General features: G+C 37.7%; 1 protein-coding gene across 7 annotated transcripts in view; it reads right to left on the bottom strand.

The window, feature by feature from the left end:
- AKAP6 (A-kinase anchoring protein 6) overlaps positions 1 to 11,679 on the bottom strand; it is a 496,497-nt gene extending 484,818 nt beyond the window's left edge. For 5 of the 7 annotated variants that reach the window (XM_047864354.1, XM_047864361.1, XM_047864355.1 and 2 more), the window contains exon 1: positions 1,405 to 1,452. The gene's annotated coding sequence lies outside the window, so the exon portion shown is untranslated. Of the gene's footprint in view, positions 1 to 1,404; positions 1,453 to 11,607 lie in introns of those variants that run through there. The other 2 variants (XM_047864358.1, XM_047864356.1) reach the window with 2 other exon arrangements.
- Positions 11,680 to 12,016: the final 337 nt, after the last annotated feature.

Here is a 12,016-nt window from a genome sequence, read left to right as displayed (position 1 = left end):
CCTCAGCAATGAGACCCTAACAGTGTCAGGATCAGGGCCTGAATTGGCAAGATTTCTCCCACAAGAAAAATGCAAGGCATTATCTTTACTCCTGGACATTCCTGGATTGATGACAGTGACCTCACACCCCTATCAGGCTGAGCCCCATTCCTATGTCCTTTCCCTGGGAAAATTCCCATCAATAAAGGCCAAAAAGCCTCAAAAAGCCCAGGGAAGGTAGATTAGACCCTGAATGAACACGTAGATTTGGAGCCTGAAGCAGACGTTGGGGTGATTTTGTCCATAGAAACTGGTTTCAACCTGTTGAGACATTTCCCTGCCATCCTTCTGAATTTAAGATTTTATCTTGCCTGACTTTATAGAGAGTATGGTTTACTGCTTCACTTAGATTTAACTCCAAACACAAACCTTTAACATGAAACCAAGTGGCGTTAATGTGCTGGTGGAAGCACAGTTGTGCTGCTTTACACAGGGAAAGGAAACAGTCGGGACCAACTTATGAAGCAGGGGGTTACAAGCTATTTAAACTCTGCACTGTATTTCTGAAGCTTCCTTATTTTAGAATTTAATTTTTTCATAGGTCTGAATCTTGTCTACTCAAGTAAACAGTCTTCAGGGTACTACTGAGAAGATCTGACCAAAAATGATAAAGCAAGTCAGCAAGCAAACACCTACTATGTGCCATCAGACATAGAGGGGATAGTGGTCAGGATATCTGTTTCAAGTTATTTACAACTCAGTCTTATAACTAACAAAGCATTTTTAGCCTCCACAACCTTTTAAACTAGACTCCTCCTCTTACTGAGAAAATTATTAATATAATAACTAACCCTCATTTATAAATATTCTTCCAGCATAAACATAATACATTCTAGAAAGATGTGGTTTTCCAAGACAATTTTAGTTAGAAAAAGTCATTTCTTTTCCTATGAATGTATGTGCATATAAACACACCATATACATATAGACTCAGAAACATGGGTGGGAATGAGTTTTTGTACACATTACCAATCTTTCCCTTTACTCTAGGCAACATCATTTTATTATTAAATTTACCAATTTATTGCTGAAATAAACATTCTATCAACATACTTGTTATAAAAACATTTCACCATAATACAAGATATATTGCTTCATGGAATTCTTTTGAAAGGGATTACAGAGACATAAGCATAAAAGTAAATCTAAAATATTCATAAGTATACATGTCACATAAAGAACATATACCACATAAAACACATAAGGGTTTATAAGGGTTATATATAAATACATATATTGAGATTATCATGAAAAAACAAGTCATAAAAGCATTGCTTGACCTAGCTCTATGTTCACAGTGCTTACTCAGTGTTATGGACTGAATATTTGTGTTCCTTCCAAAAACTCAAAAGTTGAAATACCCACCCCAGAGGTGATGGTATTAGGAGGTGGAGACTTTCAGAGGTCATTAGTTCTTGAAGGTGGATCCCTCCTGATGGGATGGTGCCCTTATAAAAGAGGCCAGAGAAAGTTCCCTTGTCCCCTTTCACCATGTGATGGCAAAGCAAAGAGGTATCATCTGTGAAGAGGAAGTGAGCACTCATCAGACATTGACTCTACCAGACACTTAATCTTTGACTTCCCAGACTGCACAACTGTGAGAAATAAATGTCTGCTGTTAATAAACTACCCAATCTATTGTATTTCTGTTCAGTATCCCAAAGAGATTAAGAAAACCCAGGTCTTCACAAATCAGTTGTGTTTCTATATACTAACAACAAAGTACCCAAAAAAGAAAGTAGAAAACAATCCCATTTACAATAGCACACAAAAGAATAAAAAACTTAGGAATAAATTTAACCAAGGAGGCTAGAGATTTATACACTGAAAACTATAAAACACTGATGAAAGAAATTGGAGAAGACACTAATAAATATAAAGACATCCCATATTCATGGATTAGAATCATTAATATTGTGAAAATGTGCATTTTACCCAAAGCAATCTGCAGACACAATTCAATTTCTATCAAAACTCCAATGCATTTAGAGGCGCCTGGGTGGCTCAGTCGGTTAAGCATCTGACTTTGGCTCAGGTCATGGTCTCACGGTTTGTGGGTTCCAGCCCCATGTGGGGCTCTGTGATGAAAGCTCAGAGCCTGGAGCCTGCTTCATATTCTGTGTCTCCTCCTCTCTCTGCCCCTCCCATGCTCATGCTCTATCTCTCACTGTCTCTCAATAATAAATAAACATTTTAAAAAATTTAAAAAAAAACTCCAATGCATTTACAGAAATAGAAAAGCCATACTAAAATTGCATGGAACCATAAAATACTACAAAAGGCTAAAGCAACCTTCAGCAATAAGAGGAGAGCAAGAAAAGGCATCATACTTCCTGATTTCAAACTATCTTATATAGTAATGAAAACATTGTGGTATTGTCATAAAAATAGGCGCATAGGTCAATTAAACAGAATAGAGAAATAAAACCATGAATATATGGTCAACTAATTTTCAACAAAGTCACTAAGAATAAAAAATGGGGAAAACTAGCCTCTTCAATAAATGGTACTGGGAAAACTGGGTACCCACATACAAAACTGAAACTGGGCCCATATCTTACACAAAAATTAACTCAAAATGGATTAAAGACTTAAGGATAAGACCTGAAACCATAAAACTCTTAGAAGGAAATATTGGGGAAAACCTCTTTGATACTGGTCTTGTTAAGGATTTTTTTTAAGTTTATTTGTTTATTTTGAGAGAGAGAGAGAGAGAGAGGGGTGTGTGTGTGTGTGTGTGTGTGTGTGTGTGATTGGGGGAGGGGCAGAGAGAGAAGGAAATAGAATCCCAATAATGTCAGCATAGAGCCTGATGCAGGGCTCGATCTCAAAAACTACTAGGTCATGACCTGAGCCGAAATCAAAACTTGGACACTTAACTGACTGAGCCACCCAAAAGCTCCATCAATGGCTCTTTGTGATATGACACAGAAAACATAGGCAACAAAAGCAAAAATAAACAAGCAGGCTATATCACACTAAAATGTATCTGCACAGCAAAGGAAACAATTAATAAAAGAGATCTTTGTGGTATGACACAGAAAACATAAGCAACAAAAGCAAAAATAAACAAGCAGGCTATATCACACTAAAATGTATCTGCACAGCAAAGGAAACAATTAATAAAAGAGAAAATGTTTGCAAACCATATAACCAATGACGTTCCAAATATATAAGGAACTCTCAGAATTCTCTCAATAGAAAAAGAAACCAGATTTTTAAATGAGCAAAGGACTTGAAGAGACATTTTCCCGATGAAGATATACATATAGCAAATAGCAAAATATAAAAAGATGTTCAACATCATTAATCAGGGAAATACAAATCAAAACCATGAGATATCACTTCACACCTGTTATGATGTCTATTAACAAAAAAATGAGAGAGCAAATGTTGGTAAGGATATGGAGAAAAAGGAACCCTTATACTTTCTTTCTCAAGGAAGTGTTTTTTATTTTTTTAATTAATTATTTTAACTTGTATCCAAGTTAGTTAGCACATGGTGCAACAATGATTTCAGGAGTAGATTCCTTAAGTCCCTTACCCATTTAGCCCATCCCCCCCTCCCACAACCCCTCCAGCAACTCTCACTTTGTTCTCTATATTTAAGTCTCTTATGTTTTGTCCCCCTCCTTGTTTTTATATTATTTTTGCTTCCCTTTCCTTATGTTCATCTGTTTTGTATTTTAAATTCCTTATATGAGTGAAGACATATGGTATGTGTCTTTCTCTGACTAATTTCACTTAGCATAATACCCTCTAGTTCTATCCATGTAGTTGCAAATGGCAAATTTCATTCTTTCTGATTGCTGAGTAATACTCCATTGTATATATATGTACCACATCTTCTTTATCCATTCATCCATCGATGGACATTTGGGCTCTTTCCATATTTTGGCTATTGTCGATAACACTGCTATAAACATTGGGGTGTATGTGACCCTTCAAAACAGCACATCGGTATCCCTTGGATAAATACCTAGTAGTGCAATTACTACCAGTAGTGGATTGTAGGCTAGTTTTATTTTTAATTTCTTGAGGAACATCCATACTGTTTTCCAGAGTGGCGGCACCAGTTTGCATTCCCACCAGCAGTGTAAGAAGGTTCCCCTTTCTCTGTGTACTCACCAACATCTGTTATTGCCTGAGTTATTAATGTTAGCCATTCTGACTGGTGTGAGGTGGTATCTCATTGTGGTTTTGATTGGTCTTTCCCTGATGATGAGTGATGTGGAGGGCTTTTTTCATGTGTCTTTTTTCATGTGTCTTTTAGCCATCTGGATGTCATTTTTTTTTTTAATATATGAATTTTCCTGTCAAATTGGTTTCCATACAACACCCAGTGCTCATCCCAAAAGATGCCCTCTTCAATACCCATCAAGTCCAAGCTTGTGATGCCTCCATCATTGGTTTTCTTTTTCAGGATTGCTTTGGCTCTTTGGGGTCTTCTTTGGTTCCATACAAATTTTAGGATTGTTCTAGCTCTGAAAAATGCTGGTGTATTTTGATAGGGATTGCATTGAAAATGTAGATTGCTTTGGGTAGTATCAACATTTTAACAATATTTGTTCTTCCAATCCAGGAGCATGGAATATTTTTCCATTTTTTATGTCTTCTTCAATTTCTTTCATAAGCTTTCTATAGTTTTCAGTGTATAGATTTTTCACCTCTTTGGTTAGGTTTATTCCTAGGTATTTTATGGTTTTTGGTGAAACTGTAAATGGGATTGATTCCTTGATTTCTTTTTCTGTTGTTTCATTATTGGTGTATAGGAATATAACCGATTTCTGTGCATTGATTTTATATCCTGTGACTTTGCTGAACTCATGAATTAGTTCTAGAAGTTTTTTGGTGGAATCTTTTGGGTTTTCCATACAGAGTATCATATCATCTGCAGAGTGAAAGTCTGACTTCTTCCTTGCCGATTTTGATGCATTTTTTCCTTTGTGTTGTCTGACTGCTGAGGCTAAGACTTCCAATACTGTGTTGAATAACAGTGGCAAGAGTGGACATCACTGTTGTGTTCCTGACCTTAGGGGGAAAGCTCTCAATTTTTCCTCACTGAGGATGATATTAGCGGTGGGTCTTTCATATATAGGAACGCTTATACTCTTATACACTGTTGGTGGGAATGTAAACTGGTACCATTGTGGAAAGCAGTACGGAGGTTCCTCAAAAAATTAAAATAGAGTTACCATATGGTCCAGGAATTCTACTTCTGAGTATATATCCAAAGGAAGTGAAATCTCTCTTTCAGAGAGATGCCTGCATTCTCATGTTCATTGCAACATTATTCACGTTAGCCAAGATGCAGAAACAACCTGTCCATCAACAGATGAATGGACAAAGAAATGAGGGTTATTAAGCCATAAAAAAAAGAAGGAACAAGTGCCATTTGTGACAACATGGATGAACCTAGGGGGTTATGCTGAGTAGAAAAAGCCAGATGAAGAAATAAAAATCCTGTATGGTATCCCTTACATGTGGAATCTGAAAAAAAAAGAAAGAAAGAAAAGAAAAAAGAAAAACACAAAAAAAACATTGAACTCCTAGAAACAGAGTAGAATGGTGGTTGCTGGGGACTTGGAGGGAGAACTTAGTCAAAGGTTACAAATTTTCAGTTATAAGATGAATAAGTTCCCAGGATCTAATGTACAGAATAATGCCTATAGTTAAGTCTGTATTGTATACTTTAAATCTGCTAAGAATGTAGATCTTAAGCATTCTCACCAAAAACAAATAAAATAAAAGTTTAAAAAGTAACTGTGTGAGGTGATAGGTAATCATTTCACAAAGTATACATATATCAAATCATCACATTGTACACTTTAAATATCTTACAATTTTATTTGTCAGAAATACTTCAGTAAACTACAGAGAGAAAAGAAAATGACAACAACAACAACGACAAAAGACATCCAAATCTTGTATGGAATTTGGTCAGGAAATAAACCTTTTTCCTAACTAATGTAATATTAAAATACTCAGGGCCTGTTTTAGTTGGTGTGTTGGCCCTTGGCTTAATGTTTTAAAATACCCAGGAAGTGTGGCATCATTGTAGACAGTAGCCACTGTGGTTGCTCAGCACTACAAAAATGTGTGGTCCAGGTTTTGAGGTGTTAGTGATGTGCTGTAAAATACCACTAATATACAATATGAGATGAGCTATACTGAAGAAAAAGACGATGCCCCAAGGAAAGAGGAGCCAGCACCATTTACTTATGTGGGGCTTCAAGGGGTGATTTTGAAAAAAAGTAAATAGTAACACCCACCCCCAAAAGAGGCTCCATCCTGAGGCACTACTTCCAATGGCTGGGTAGGGCTGCCATGCATTGGTGGGTTTTGCAATCAGTCTGGAGTCCTCTTCTGCAGGAGATAGCTTTATGAGTAAATGTTACTCAGATGGTGGGATCTGAGGAGAATCCAAGTCCCACCTTCCCCATGGTCTCCCCCACACACCCGCTCTGGCTCCTAAATTACCTCAGGATTCACTCCACTCAGTTGGAAGCTAATGAACTTTTTGGAGGAGACGTATCACCATCTGCCATCAGCAACCATTGATACCTGCAAGGCAGTGCGTGCTGTGAGACAGGCACTAACCAGGATGGTGGAAAGACAATTAGGTTGAAGCCCAAACATTAACTAGCCATGGGAAATCAGCCAAGTCATTTAAAGTCTCTCAGATTCTTCATCTGCAAATAAGGAATTACTGCCCTGCTTACCTAATAATGTTATGAGAGTCTAAGAAGTAAAATGCCATAAGTGCTTTAAGGATGATGGAAAGGAAGAATGCATAAAGGGGAAGGAAGAAGGAAAAAGGAGAAGAAAAGAGATGGAAGAAAAGAGGAAAAGCAAAAGGGAGAAAGGGGAGTCAAAGGGATAGGAGAACGAGGAAGAGAAAAATAGGCAGGGAAGAGAGAGAGGAATGAAAAAATGGGAAAGAAAAAGAGTGAGGGAAATGGAAAGTAGAAGAGGAGAAGCAAAGGGAAGGAAAGAAAGATAAAAAGTTATAAAAGAATGTAGGCTTTGGAACCTGAATTCCTCTCTAGGTTCTGTACTCACCTAAGTGTGTGTCCTTAGGCAAAGCACTGATTCCAAGCCTCACATTTTTTTCTGGAAAATGGGGATAATAATTCTGCTTTTCAATGTTATTATTATAAAGGTTATCCATTTATACATTTAATAAATACTCATCCACTCAACAAACATTTATTGAGCAGTCTTCTAGATACTTGGTATACATCAGTGGACAACACAGGATCCCTGTGTTTTGGGAGCTTACATTCTTATATGAATTGAAGCATCCAATATGATACCTGGCATATACCAGACACTCAATAGATGTTGGTTATTATTATCATTCAGTACTAATAAACTATAAGGTATTATGAAATGTAACATATTACTATTAGCCCAAATTAGATTAGCCAGATTCCATTCCTATGGAGAAATGGAACTCAAAAGAGCAAAATTTTTTTTGAGATGTAATTGACATATAACATTATATTAGTCTCTGGTGTAAACATAATGATTCTATATATGTATATATTGCAAAATAATCACCAAAATCTATCACCACATACAGTACAGTGACAATTTTGTGTGTGTATGATAATTTTTAAGATCTATTGTCTTAGCAACTTTCCAATATACAATACAGTATTATTAACAGTAGTCACAGTGTGATACATTGCATCCCCAGGACTTATTTATTTTGTAACTAGAAGTTTGTACTTTTCTGACGTCCTTTGACTCTTTGCCCACCTCTCACCGCCCACCTCTGTCAATCAACAGTCTGTTTTCCATATCTATGAGTGTGATTTGTTTGTTTTCTTAAGATTCCATATGTATATGAGATCATGTAATATCTGTCTTTCTCGGGCTTACTTCACTTAGCATAATGCCTTCAGGGCCCATCTATGTTGCCAATTCCTGGAATAGGTAAACTTTGATGGGGAAGGGAAGAAATGTCAGGCAAATGAGATGATACCTGGGAGACCTGGGCATCCCTAAGCCCCCAAGATGGACAACCCTGAGCATCATCAGTGGGAGAGAATTGCCCTTCAAGCAGAAATACCCACAGTGGACTGTTCAATGAAAAGAAATCAACCACTATAATATTTGAACTACTACATGTATTTTTCAAAGCCTCCCCCAATTATTCTAATGGTCAGTCAGAACTGAGAACCACTGAACTAAATAATTCACATGTGAAAATGGAGAGTAAATGTGTTGCCCTATGTGAAGTACAAGTGAATAATTAATGTACGCGAAAAAGCACTACAAACTTGCTATGACTAGAAGAGAAACATTTGAGTTTTTCTACTAAGACTGACCTATTTGTACTGATCCACACTGTCCCTGTTCACTTGATTTACACAAGGTGAGGGGGAGCATGTAAGATGAAGCTGGACAGGGAAGCAGAATGAAAGGATCTTGAATGTGCCTTAAAGAAGGCACAGGAGGTGCCTTCAGACTCACCTCCTCAGTCTAGGAGGTGAGAGGGTTATGGAGCCACCCAGAATTTAAACTAGGAAAAGGCAAAAATTAAATGCTATTCTTCTAATAGAGTTTCCAAATACTTCCTGCTCATCTGGGCTTCTCAGAAATGGGCTCTTCTATTAATCTATAAATTGGTATATTTCTTCCATTTTTCATTGTTTCTAAAAGCTACCTTTTAAAAATACACTCTCAGCTTAAATTACTAAGGAGGCATATACAGCAAAGGTATATAGAGTAAGGCATTCAAATATTTTTGTCAAAGGTGAGCTACTTAATTATAATAATAATTATGCTTATAATAGCTAACTATGTGACGGGCACTGTTAGAGTACATATTAACTCACTTAATCTTTATTAACGCATTTAAATCTTTAATCTGGGAGGGAAAAAAAAGGAATCCTGGAAAAGAGGTACTCATTATCATTTTGCAAATAAGGAACAGAGGCATCCAGAGATGCCCAACATCTTGCTGCCTATACAGTGGCAGAACCAGGTAGGTAGACTCACCACAAAGCCTATACCCTTAACCTCCAAGACATAAAATATAATCCTCAAAATGTTTATATTCACATCTGGAACACAGACCTTCCCTCATTAACATATCTCTCCAGGCATCCTAACTTCACCATCTTGGTTCCCCCAGTAGCAGCCCAGAATTCAACCAGCATTGGAAAAAAAGAGGAAGCACTCAATCCAATAATCCACACTATGTGAGCCATGTACAGATCATGGAGAGGAAACTTAAACAGCTTCTAACAATTCCTTGCATTTTAAAGGCCACCAACTGTAAATGTCTTGCCTACAAAAACTAGGTACATTTTGACACTGGTGAATTTTCAATAAATTCTTGTTGATCAAAACAATACATACATCTCCAAACTATTGAGCCCCAGACCAGACATTTATTTCAATGCTATAACGTCAATGCTGCTCAGGGGGCAAAGGTGCTATAAAGACAATGCTGCAGGGTGCCTGGGTGGCTCAGTCGGTTGGGCGCCCAACTTCAGCTCAGGTCATGATCTCACAGTCCGTGAGTTCAAGCCCTTCATCAGGCTCTGTGCTGACAGCTCAGAGCCTGGAGCCTGCTTTGGATTGTGTCTCCCTCTCTCTCTGCCCCTCCCTGCTCATACTCTGTCTCTCTCTGTCTCTCAAAAATAAATAAACATTGAAGAAAAAAAAAAAAGATAATGCTGCTGATCAAAGTGAATATGGTTGCATTAAGTACATGACATGGCAGGTATACAAGGAAATACAATCTTAATAATTGCTAGAACTTTTGTCTCCCTGGCCTAAAAGTCTCTGGGCCTGTGGTAATTTTCAGGATTGCTCTATAAATAGAATCAGTAAAACACTGTTGCTCTATAGGGAAGCAGAACAACAGCTAGGAATTGGGGTTCATGAGTCTCAGTCCCGGTAACTAGCTCTGAGGGTCATTTATATTCTCTGTGTTTCTGTTTTTTCATGATACATGCCCTGCTGTTTCTGGACACTATTCTAAAATTCCCCCCAAATAATAAAGGGGTATGTGCTTTCTACACTTAAAGACAAGCCAGCCTAATGAAAATGGTGTAAGTTTTAGAGCCTGACAGACCTAACTTTAAATCCCAGCTCTGTCATTCACTAGCTGTGTGGTCATGGGCACATTACTTGCCCACCCTGAACATAGTTTCCAGATCTATTGAAAAAAGTTAATAATAAGACCTGTCTCTTAAAGTGGCCAGATAGCTAAATGCGCTAATTATGTAAAGCATCTGGCACATACTGGTGCTAAATAAATGGTAATTACTGTGCTTGTTTGCCAGCCGTTATTTCTCAGGTTGGTCTTATGTAAATTACAAACATCTTGAAGTCTTTGACAATGTTTTTTTTTTTTTTAATTCCCACAGCATCTAGCATAGAACTGACCATGTGAATGGTGACTAGCAACGGCAACAGAAGTACTAAGAGCAGTAGGAGCAGCCACAGCAGCATCAGCTGTAATTATCATCAGAAAAGCAAGTAGCAGCAACAATAACAGCAACACAAGTAGTAGTAGGGCAGCAGTAATAACAGTAACAACAATTGCCATGCTGTCCTAGCCTGTTATTTCTTATACAAGGGATTATCTATCTCTATGCCAAGAAGATAAAGTCTCCCATTCAAATAAGCACTGATTTATAGGCACTGGGTCAGTAAGAAATTGAGCAGACCCTGCAAGTTGAGGAAGCTCAAATGCTAATGGATGTTAAATACTCCATCCTAGTTTCTCCATACTAGTCCTGTAAGTTGTCATCTCCACTGGTATAAGATGCAGCATCTTTATGAACAGAGCAGTGACATCAATTCATTCAATATTTGAAAAGAATTCTGGATACTTGTGATCTCAAACTCCAACCTAAGTCAGAACTTTCTTCTCTGACCCTCAAAACCCCAAAATCTTAAGAGACCTTCAGGTTTAATGCCATGCTTCAGGAGTCAGGGCAAGACCACAAAGGCCCAGATAACTAGCTGAGAGATCCAAGTTGGTCCTGGGTAACATGGGGGAAATGACAAAGATATTAGGAGAGTGACCAGAGGGAAGTCATGAAAATAAACTTAAAACAGTTTATGAGTTCCTCTATCCATCTGCATAAGCAAGAGTTTCTTTCTACGGTAAAGATTTTAACCATTGTCTGAGAAAGTAACAAAGAGCGCCCAGGCACTGGAATTTCGTCTTCTATTACATTCCTTTTTTATGCATGGCTTCCCATGGGGAACAAGGAGGAGAAAGTTTACTTAATAATATATATATGGGTATATGTTTAAAAAAACCGATTACATAGAGTCAAACACAGCTAAAGCTTAACCATGAAGCACACATTAAAAAAAACATTCTTTCAATCAGAGCAGTTCCAAAGGAGCAAACACATCCTCTAGTTAGCAAATATATGTGTAATGCTAGCACACCTATCCAAATTCATATATACAAGACTCAGAACAGCCAAAGAAACATAGCACACCAAAATGACAACACACAATAAAATAAACATCCTAATGGAATGACTAAAAGGAATTAAAATAAGATACATCAAGAAGACTCTGACTTACCACTATTGGACAGTATTTTTATAAAGGTTCACATGAGGAACAAAAACCTGCCCTCTGAGAAGAGTCAGAAATCCTGTCTTTTGAACAGGTTAGATGAGCTCTCCAGAACCCAGCGTTTTCCTCTTTCCTCAGCAATAGGAATGCAGAGGTCACAAAGGAGGTTCCATTTGACTGAACCTCAAGGGGAGGAGCAGTTTTGCTCAGAACTCTCTGAGCAGACAACGGTCAGAAAACTTGGGTTTCTCTTGCTCTGCAGGTGACACACGTGGTTGGTGATATGGCAATGATGCTGGAAGAAAGTGTTCTCAGAGCAAAATCTGTCATTTCCAGGTCCCCAAGGACAGTCAGGGCTCACAGGTCTTAAAAATTCCCTTGACTCATCCAGAAACAGATTTCCTGATTCTAGATT

The sequence above is a fragment of the Prionailurus viverrinus genome, chromosome B3, assembly GCF_022837055.1.
Source record: "Prionailurus viverrinus isolate Anna chromosome B3, UM_Priviv_1.0, whole genome shotgun sequence".
NCBI lineage: Eukaryota > Metazoa > Chordata > Mammalia > Carnivora > Felidae > Prionailurus > Prionailurus viverrinus.
This window is presented reverse-complemented; position numbering and strand designations above follow the sequence as displayed.